General features: G+C 40.6%; 1 pseudogene; it reads right to left on the minus strand.

Annotated features, from left to right (window-relative positions):
• Nucleotides 1-5,967: 5,967 nt before the first annotated feature.
• LOC109439624 (U2 small nuclear ribonucleoprotein B'') lies at nucleotides 5,968-6,630 on the minus strand (annotated as a pseudogene).
• Nucleotides 6,631-10,964: the final 4,334 nt, after the last annotated feature.

Below are 10,964 nucleotides of genomic sequence, written 5' to 3' on the forward strand. Positions count from 1 at the left end.
ATCTTTTCAAAGAACCAGTTCTTTGTCACGTTAATTTTTTATATTGTCTTTTTGTTCTCTATTTCTTTTAGTTCTGCTCTGATATTTATTATTTCCTTTCTTTTGCTGACCTTAGGTTTCATTTGTCCTTCTTTTTCTAGTTCTTTAAGGTGTAACGTGAGGTTATTTACTTGGGATTTTTCTTGTTTCTTGAGATAGGCCTGTAATGATATAAATTTCCCTCTTAAAACTGCTTTCACTGCATCCCCAAAATTTTGGTAGGATGTATTTCATTGTCATTTGTTTCTATGTATCTTTTGATCTCTCCTCTAATTTCTTCTTTGACCTGGTCATTCTTTAAAAGTTTCATCTCCATGTATTTGTGGGTTTGTTTGTTGTTTTTGTTGTTGTTGTTGTTGTTGTTTGCATTTGAGTATGCGGTAACAGACTTTATTTTTTTTAGTTTTTGGGGTTTTTTTAGATTTTATTGGGGAAGGGGAACAGGACTTTATTGGGGAACAGTGCCATCTGGGAACTCAGCGGCAGCTCAGCTCAAAGTGCCGTGTTCAATCTTAGTTGCAGGGGGCACAGCCGACCATCCCTTGCGGGATTCGAGGAATCGAACTGACAACCTTGTGGTTGAGAGCCCACTGACCCATGTGGGAATCGAACCGGCAGCCTTCGGAGTTAGGAGCATGGAGCTCTAACCACCTGAGCCACCAGGCCAGCCCACAGACTTTATTTTTAAGCATTAAATTTTGTGATTCCTTTCTTGAAAACACCAAGCCTGTCCCCAAACCCCGATCAAGAAGCTAGTGTCATAATACTAAGGTTCTCAACTTCGGGGAAAAAAAAAACCTTTTATCCATGGAGAGGTTTAATTTTCTGGGAAGACAGGAAAGTCATCCATTCTTTCCAGCAGTTAGAGAATAACTGTTTATTCATTATTAATTACACAAATTTAGATGCTGAAGAAGGGGAGCTACGTTCCACACATTTTGAAATATTTACTTTTAATTTTGTCCCATTACATTCTAAAATTTCTTTGCATATTCAGGATGATTGGGAAGCTCCTGAAGTTGACTACAGCCTTTCAATGTGGCAACGGATCTGCTAGGTTAAAAAGTGAATGCAATTTGCCTTGAGGCACAAGACATGGTACGTTAACAAATCACTACAACCACTAAAACGGTCCGTTCATACAGTTTATTCCACTAGACTGCAATTTTATACTCAGTATGAGGGGTTTCCTGAGAGCACACATAGTTTACTTCCTGTACTGCTGATCAGGCTGATGTAACATGGGGCATTGTAATTTTAAAGTAGTGTTCTATTTACACTGATGTATTTTAGATTCACATTTTGTGATTCCGATATGTTATAAAGACATTCATGCACCATGTGTGTGGTAAATCTCCATTTATATGTAGTTGGAAAAAATTCACTGAATAATGTTTTAATGATATTTGCGGTTTTTCCTGCTTTCTTTTTGCAGTTGATATCCAATTTCAAAGCCTTACGATCAGAAATATGCTTGGTATGATTTCACGCTTCTCAAACTTGCTGAAGTTAATTTTATGTTCCAATGTATGGTCTATCCTTGAGAATGTTCCATGTACACTAGAAAAAAATGTATAGTCTGATGTTTTAGGATGAAGTGCTCTATAAATGTCAATTATGTCCATTTCATCTAATGTGTCATTCAGGGCTGCCATTTTATTATCTATTTTCTGTTTGGATGATCTATCCATAGTTGTCAATGATGTATTTAAGTCCCCTAGTATAATTGTGTTTCGGTTAAGTTCTCCCTTTAGTTCTGTTAGTGGTTGCTTGGTATATTTTGGTGCTCCCTGATTGGAGGCATAAGTATTGATGACTGTTATGTCTTCTTGTTGTATAGTCCCCTTTACCATTATGAAATGTCCATCTTTGTCTCTTGTTACCTTTTTCACCCTGAAGTCTGTTTCATCTGATATCAGTATGGCTACACCTGATTTTCTCTGGATATCATTTGCTTGGGGTGTCAATTTCCACCCTTTCACTTTGAGTCTATGCTTGTCCTTGTAGCTGAGATGTGTCTCTTGGAGACAGCATATGGTTGGGTTTTGTTCTTTGATCCAATCTGTTATTCTTTGCCTTTTTATTTGTGAGTTCAGTCCATTTACATTTAGGGTGATTATTGATATGTGAGGATTTCCTGTCATTCTATCTTTAGTTTTCTGGTAAGGCTGTGTCTCCATTGTTTCTTTGCCTTTTTGTTGTTGTCTATTATTTCTGTGTGGTGGTATTCTATGATGTTTCCCTCTGTTTCTTCTTTTATTACAGTATATATTTCAGTTCTGGGTCTTTTTTGAGTGGTTACCCTTAATTTATGTAAAAGAAAGTTTGATATTTAGAGTATTCTATTTTCTTCAGCACGCTTACTTTCTCCATTCCCATATTCTGGTTCAGGCCTTTACTCCTCCCTTTTTATGTTTTGGTTGCCACAAATTGTCCCTGTTGATGGTGTTCGAATAGCCTCCTTTAGGATTTCTTGTATTGCAGGTCGTGTATTAGAAAATTCCCTCAGCTTCTGTATATCGGGAAAGGTCTGTATTCCTCCTTCATATCTAAAGGATATCTTTGCTGGTATATTATTCTTGGCTCATAATTTCTCTCTTTCAATAATTTGAATATTTGGTTCCACTCCCTCCTGGCTTGTAGAGTTTCTGCTAAAAAAAAAAATCTGATGATAATCTAATGGGCTTTCCTTTGTAGGTTACCATCTTCTTTTTCCTGGCTGTCTTGAGGATTCTTTGTCATTAATTTTTGACAACTTCAACACAATGTGCCTTGGAGAAGTCCTGTTGGGGTTGAGGTCATCTGCTTGTTGGATTCGAGGATCCAGTTCTTTCCACAAGTTTGGGAAATTCTCATCGACTACTTGTTTGAATATATTCTCTGTTCCCTTCTCTCTTTCTTCTCCTTCTGGTATGCCTGTTATTCTTATATTGCTCTTTCTGATGGAGTCAGAAAGTTCTTATAGAGTTCTTTCATTTCTTTTAAGTCTCAAGTCTCTTTCTTCTTCCATCCGTGTCATTTCCAGGTTTCTATCTTCGATATCACTGATTATTTCCTCCATCTGCTCAACTCTACTACCTAAGCTGGTTATTTCATTCTTAATTTCTTCTATTGAGTTCTTAATCTCCAGAAATTCTATTTGGTTCTTTTTTAAAATTTCAATCTCTTTAGTAAAATGTTCATGTTGTTCTTTGATTGTGTTTCTGAGTTCACTAAACTGTCTGTCTATGTTTTCTTGCATCTCTTTGAGTTTCTTCAGAACTGCAATGTTGAATTCTCTGTCATTTAAGTCACATATTTCCATATCTTTAAGTTCATTTTCTGGAGACTTTTCACTTTCTTTCTGGGCTGTCTTGTCGCTTTGGTTATTCATGGCAATTAATGATTTATTGTTTCTCTTCCTAGACATCTACAGATGAGGGTTCTGCAACAGCTTGACAGAAAGAGGTCTTTCTTTTGTTTTCCAGTGCATGTTGGTAGAATGTTTTATTTTCTCTCCGACGGCAGCCTTTTTTTCTCTCTCACACTGCAGTGTTATGTTTTCTCTGCACTATTCCATCTTCTCACATGATGGCTGGATTCCCTGGAAGGCAGGCTTCTCCTCTGTTAACAGTTTGCCTGGGTCATAGGGCACCGCGTCCGTGTGGGGATGTGAAGAGCTTTAGAAGTTCCAAAGCTCTTCCTGTACCAGATTCAGAGCCTGTATGTTTCAGCAGTTCTGTTTACTCCTGCAGGGATCCGCCCAGATAGGTGGGGCCAGGGGCAGGGTGGGTTGTGAGAGGTGGCTCAGTGCAATGGCGGTGACCACCACTACAGCTGGTCCCGCCTCCACAGCTCCCTCCCCTTTGCCGGAACTAGGTGGGCTGTGAATCCATGTTTGTGGACCACAGTTCTCAGAGCTGCAAATATTCTGTTCTTTTGATCTGACACTGCTACTGTTCTGCTTCTAGCACTGGGCAGGTGGGGGAGAGGTTAGCTCTGGGGGTGTAGGAAGGGAGCAGCTAGTCTCAGTGCCTAAGGCTTCTGTTCTCTGCTACAGTGAGGGCTTAAACCACCGTTTTCAGCCTTCTTCCCTCAGTCTTTGCTCTGAGGTCTCTGCCATGAGCGCTGGGTTCAGCCGTGTTATATGCTGTCCCCTCAGCCCTGTGGGTCATAAGCGGAGCCCTAGCAGTCCACGTGCCTCCCTCTCCAGCAGCTGCAGTAGTTCTGGGATGCAGTGAGCTCGGAGCACCGAGCTAGGTCTGCGTCCTGTGCCCACGCCTCCCCGTCTCCACCCTTCTCCCTTCTTGCTTCCCCTGCTCACGAAATTTGCCCACCTTTAGGTGAATTCAGTAGTGAGCCTCTTTGTCTTGCCTGTCTGCTGCACAGGGTGTCCTTTGTGGAGTTATAGTTGTTCAATTTGTTGTAAAATGCAGGTGAGATTTCCAGAGGCTCACCTCACGCTGCCATTTTGATCTCCACATTTTTCATCTTATACATGTAAACTCTCAAAATACTTGTCACATAATTGTGCAGATGCCAGAATAACCTGTGGTAGCGATGTCACTCGATCTTTGGATTCCTCTGAGATATGGGCCAAAAATGACATTGTGATCTATTCAGATCACTCAAAATTATTATTTTTTTAGACAGTTTGAAAATTTAGTAGCAACTGGCATTACTGTAACATCCAAGAGCATGGTCCTTTTTCTAGTAATTCACTGTTAAAGCTCACTAAAGTACACAAACTTGAGAACCAGGTTAAAAATGTTCTTCATAAGAGTGAGACTCTAAATGTGGAAAATTTTGGGAATAAAATTTTGCTTTTTCCTCAATATGTATGCAAAAGACTGATGTGATAATTATCTACATAAATCTCAAAGTAGTCTGTCCATAGTATATAGTAAAAATTCTAAGTGATAAGGAAAAGTTTTGTTCAAGGAAATATTAAAACAGGAATATGAAAAATGGTCATTGTCACTTTAATATATAATATCTATGCAGAAAATTGTCCACTTCTAAAGATACCCATGGTTTTACTAGCAGGGGACTGAATCAATAGCCTTAGGTGTAAATCAAACACTAAAGAATATATTTGAATATTGGTGTTTAAGAATTATCAAAAGGTAGCAAGTTCAGGATTGGCAACCCTTCGTAATTCAGCATATTGTCTTAAAAAAAGATTGTGGATTGTAAAATCTTTTCCTTGGAGGTCTTTCAATAGAGGTAAGATAACCACGTAGGTATTCCTTAGGAACAATCCTGCCACAAGAGGGTGAGAACATACAATGTGAAGTTTGAAGATAGCATTACTTCTGTTTTCCCAGAAAATAATAAGTACAGTTACTCCTAAATGGCCTTTATTCAATTAAAAACTGAATGAAAAGATTTGTGAAATGCTTACGGACAGCAAAATACTATGCTCATTTATGTGAAGAATGTGAAGATAAAATTTAGATACTGCCCAGGTATTATTTTCTTCTAACACTCAGGACAATCATTTTTACCATTAATATGAGACTCATTAAAACAAAACAAAATGAACTTTAGGATAGCACTTCATATGCATAAAAAATAACGTTACTGAAAATCTCATCAAGGACTTGATCTAATTCTCCTTTGCTTTTATTAAAATGGTGCAAGTTTTTCTACCATTAGGTGCTCCAAAATACTAGGAAGGCATTCTATTACAGTTCTATGTACCTTACGATGTGTTCCAGGCTAGTATAACGATTTAATGATAGGACAGTGGGCCAATAAATGAATTTTATTGTGCAAAATTAAGGCCTTCATATTTCATAGTTCACTAAGGCTAAAGGAAGACTAGGTCATTTTTTTAAAACCTGAACAAAAATTTCACTTACTTCCCCTCACCCCCAACTATTAAAATGGCCTGACTAAATGTTATCAAACAAACACTATAAGTAATACCAAGCCCTTTAAAGACAACTATCCCAAATGCTGTTTCTTGGCATAGGCGATCTTCATACCACAGGACAGTGTGATCTTAAATCCTTGTAAAGCATCCCTGGCAGCTCCAGCCTGTCCATCATTTTCAGATTCAACAAATGCAAAATCATGCCTCCCAGGTACCAAATGCACTTCCTTAAAACCAGGAAACTGATTAAACAGTATGGATTCCATCATCTCATTAGTCTCTTCTGGTAAATTATTAAGGAATAAAATACACTTTGGAGGGTAATCAGGGACCTGAGGATTTGGTGCTGCATTTCCTTGGGTATCAGCAGAATTTGATGTTCCCTGACCAGGCTTTTTATTTGCAGTCATTGCTATTTATTCCACAGTTTTGCCTTTTTTCTTTTCTTTGTCATCAAAAGTGCCACACATTTTAGATATTACATCAGAATCTGTTTCTTCATATTAGATTCCTATTGCATTACCATAAAGTGGAAATCCCTGTAATTGTCTCAAGGCTTTCGTGGTTGAGCCCAGTTCTTCAAATATAACAAAGGCTTGTCCCCTTATCTCCATGGTCTTTAAAGCCACAATATCTATCACGTGGCCAAACTGAGAAAACAGAGCATTCGATTCTTTTTTAATTTTGTCATTCATACAGCTGATACAAATTGTATGATTTGGTTGGATATCCATGTTTTGGGTTAAATTGTTCAAACAGCCTGAGGCCGGCACCATGTGCAAGACTCAAAATTATTTTGAATGATTAATCCCCCAGAGCTGTTAGGTCCTCCTTTGACGTTTTCAAAGCAAGGCTTCAGAAACCACTGTCTGTAGGAAAAAATTTTATGTACCTCAGGATATTACTTTATTATTGCTTGGGAGAGTCCAGGGATTTGTATACGCAGAGTCAATGCTCTGTAAGATGTGATGGGTGACGTGTACGCTTTCTGTTTTTGGAAACGGGAACAAGAAAATTTCTGAGATGGAAGGTGGGAAAGAGAACCCGTGTAACGAATGATACGTACATTGTAACAGTATACGTACGTGGTCATGAAGATCCAGAAGTGATGTCCTCCATGTTTCCATCCCACATACATGTTAACCAGTCAGACTTAGCCCTGGAGAAGCCCTGGGATTCCACCTCAGCCAAAAGGATGTTTGTCCCCAGTGCATCCTGCTGAGGACAGGAGTCCACAGGCCCTGTGCCTCGGGATAAATAACACCTCCCCCAACCCACCGCCCGCCTCTACCCTTAGTTCTAATATTCACTATTTAGGATTTGGAAATCACAGTAACAGTCACTCAGATTTGATCATAAAACAAAACTGAGATGATTGAAAAGTAACTATCTCATTTTTCTCGTAACTGAGAGAAAACCCAAAGGAACCACAGCCAAATTCAGAAGCACACTTTGTTAGCCTTTAGGATAAATAAACAGTCCCCATTGGCTGAATTGGTTAGACTCAGTTTGATATTTGTCTTTGGGAATGAGGTGCTTTATTCTGTTTGACTATAACTTACACTTTCTCCTTTGTGTTGCATAATTGTAGTGGCTGACGTTTACTGCCAGACCCTGTGACGAGCATTGTTCCTGTATTAAGTCCTTTATCCTAACACACATCCTGTGACACAGGCTATTATTATCTCCCTTATTTTACAGGTGAGGAAACTGAGGCAGGGAGGTTGGGCACCTTGCTAAGACCCCACACGTGGAAAGTTCCAGAGCTGAGCTTAAACCCAGATAGTCTGGCCCTAAATACGGGCTCTTCCTCACTACTCAATAAATGAATCCATTCTAATTTGAAAAGTTCCAAAAGTATTTTAACACAACGTCTAAAACAGCCTGATTACGATTCCGATGTGGCCTGGATTGAAACTGTAGCCTAATTTGAGAATATTTGACATCTTTAAATTTTCTAATATTTCTTTGAGGAACAATGTGTGTGCCTCGGGGTTTTTAGATTCCTAGTGACATCTCTGAGTAAATTCCATGGTTTTACCCTTCAAGCTTTGCATGTTTCACTTGAGTAAACTTCAACATACTTTTTGTGGGGACAGAGTCCCAGAGAGCAGTTTCCAGGCTCTCGGCCTCACATGGAAAGGTGCTGGCTCGGGTAGTAGATGGCCGTCAGCTGTAACCAGTTAGCCATTAGCCAGTAATATAACTGCCGTGGCTGAGCTAGCAAGGGCGGATTGCAATTAGCAGGGGGTTGGTTTGTTGCCAGAGAAGCGGAGGACGGATTACACATCCTGTGGCTCCTGCTCCCTGTGTCTCCAACCCAGCCAACAGCGAGAATACAGTGGTATGAACCCCTATCTATGGCTCCGTGGGTGTTCCTTTTTGGCCTCACCATGTCCTGCCTTCTTATGCGGGGTGGGACCAGAGACCCCATGACATTTTGTTGTGCTAATGTCCCTGTGGCCAATGGTGTCATTTCCCCGTTGCGTCCTGTCAGGGTGACACAGGATGACGGGAAAGCGATTGTTGCTTCTGTGCTGATCTCGTAGGCAGCTCCACAATGAGCTTTCATCTGTTCTAACAGTTATTTCCAGTAGATTCTCTTAAATTTCTCTGATATTGACCATCTATATATATATATATAGTGATCAATTCATTGATTCATTTATTATTCTCATTCCACCCATCCCCCCCATCATTAGAAGGGAATGTTCTCACCTAGATGTTTGCCTTTGTATTTTAATAGTCTTTATTTTTTAGGGCAGTTTTAGCTTCACTGAAAAATTGAGCAGAGAATAAATGGAGTTCCCATATGCCATTTATGTCCGTGCAGGAACAGCCTTCCCCACTGTCAGCTCCATCAGCACCATACACTTGGGGGACAACGTTCCCAGGGAGTATAATGGCTGGATTGCATGGTAAAATGGTGTCCAGTTTTGCAAAAAGCTGTCTAACTGTCCCCGAAAGCAGCTGCACCATTTTGCATTCCCACCAGCAATGAACGAGAGTTCCTGTTGCTCCACATCCTCCCCAGCATTTCTTGCTGTCAGTAAATGATCTTTTTTTTTAAAGAAAAGAAGAAAAAGGAATTGAAAAGAGACAGATGAAGGAAGTGGGATGAGTCATCAACTAGAGAATTCAACTGAGTCAGAAAGTGAGATGCAAGCAGCTGAGATAGAATTGAACTGTCATCCACCTCCATTGCATCGGACACGTCACCATTGCCAGACACCCCGCCTGAAATTACCACTTTATGTGTTACCATCACATACCACCAGTGCCCGAGCTGGGCCTACTGGCTTCCAGACTGTACAAGTCTGAGCAAGTTTCTTACTTTCTGCAACTTAGTTGATCAACTGTTAAAACAGGGAAGGTAATAGCTATTGACTTGTAGCAGTGACTGAATATGACAAATTATGTTTGCACATTGCATGACCATAGTTAGCAATAAAAAATATTGCTGCTCTTCTCACTTTCATTATTTGTTTTAGCTTCGGGAGGTGTGCAACCCAAAGGACCTGTATGAAGGATGCATTACAATGGTCTGTTTTTAGATGTAATCAGTGCCTTGTTTATTTGATGACTTGATGTTTATTACAATTGTATTTTCCCTCCTCTCAGCCCGTGGCAGCCACCATTGTACTCTCTGTTTCTATGAATTTGACTACTCTAGAAGTCTCATGAAAAGGAATCATACAATGGTGTTTTTTGTGGCTGACTTATTTCATTTATTGCCCTGTCCTCACAGTTCATCCGTGTTGTAGTATGTGACAGGATTTCCTCACTTTAAAAGGCTGAACCGCATTCCATTACATGTATGTACTGCACTCTGCTTATCCATCATCTGTCCCTGGACATTGGGCTACATCCACCTTTGGCTGTTCTGAATAATGCTGCTATGAACATGGGTGTGCAAATATGTGTTTGAGACCCAGCTTTCAATTCTTTTGTGTCTGTACTCAGAGGTGGGCCTGATCGATCACATTGTGATTCTAGTTTTAATTTTGAAGGCATTTCAGACCCTTCCCATGGTGGCTGCACCATTTTACATCCCCACCAAAGATGCACAAGTGTTCCTATGTCTCCACATCCTTACCAACACTAGTAATTTTAATTTTAATTTTTGGATAACAGCCATGATACTGGGTGTGAAAAACCCATGTGATTTTGACTTGAGATCTGAAACACACCAATAAAGCACCAGCGCAAAACTCTAGGTGTGTCTGACCTCAGCCATCCACTCTGCCTGCATTGCCCACAGATAAAGTGGAAACTGCTTGCTAATGCCTCTCCTCAGAACTGTCATGGCCCCATCCCCGAATTGTCCATAGAGCACCCGCTTATGGTCGGGGAGGCTGAGACCTGCCCGCTGGGCGCTCCTACTGCTGGGTCCCTGATGACCCGTGTGATCCTCCTATTGGACACGGGAAACTGAACAGGGCTTCTTTTGATTGAATTAGCACTTGATTTGATAGGAAATCTCTCTTGATATTGTTGGAAACATTAGGGTAGGGGAGGAAGTGAGTTTGGGGGAGGCAGTCTTCGTCTTCGCACTGTTTTCACTTGGGATACCGAAAACCACTGATTTCTTTCACAGGTGTCTCCAAGCTACAAACATTTGTCCCTCAACTAGCCAAAGAAAACCTGGCACAGTAGGCATCATTTTACGTTAAAGATGCATCCTAACCACATTTAGTTGTTTGTTGATTTATATTCATTCATTTATCCTATGACTATTTGTGATCCCCCTCTCTGTGCCAGGCAGAAGGGGAAGTAACGATGACCCAACCAGACACTCTCCTGCTACTAAGGAGCTACATTCCAGGGGGGCTCCCATAAATTCACTGACTATACATTTGTAAAGCTACAACCTCAGCTTTGCTACAAAGGTGAAGAGCATGGTGCCAGCAACGCCTACCTTTGATTTGACCTGTCACCGAGGTATGTGACACGGATGGATAGCATCAGCCCTCAGGGAGGAAGGGAGGGCTGGACACCAGGCCTTGTGACCTGCCACGTCTTCTGTGGGCAGGACCAGTGAGGCTCACTAGGTACAAATAGCCCTGGG

The sequence above is a fragment of the Rhinolophus sinicus genome, linkage group LG06, assembly GCF_036562045.2.
Source record: "Rhinolophus sinicus isolate RSC01 linkage group LG06, ASM3656204v1, whole genome shotgun sequence".
Lineage (NCBI taxonomy): Eukaryota > Metazoa > Chordata > Mammalia > Chiroptera > Rhinolophidae > Rhinolophus > Rhinolophus sinicus.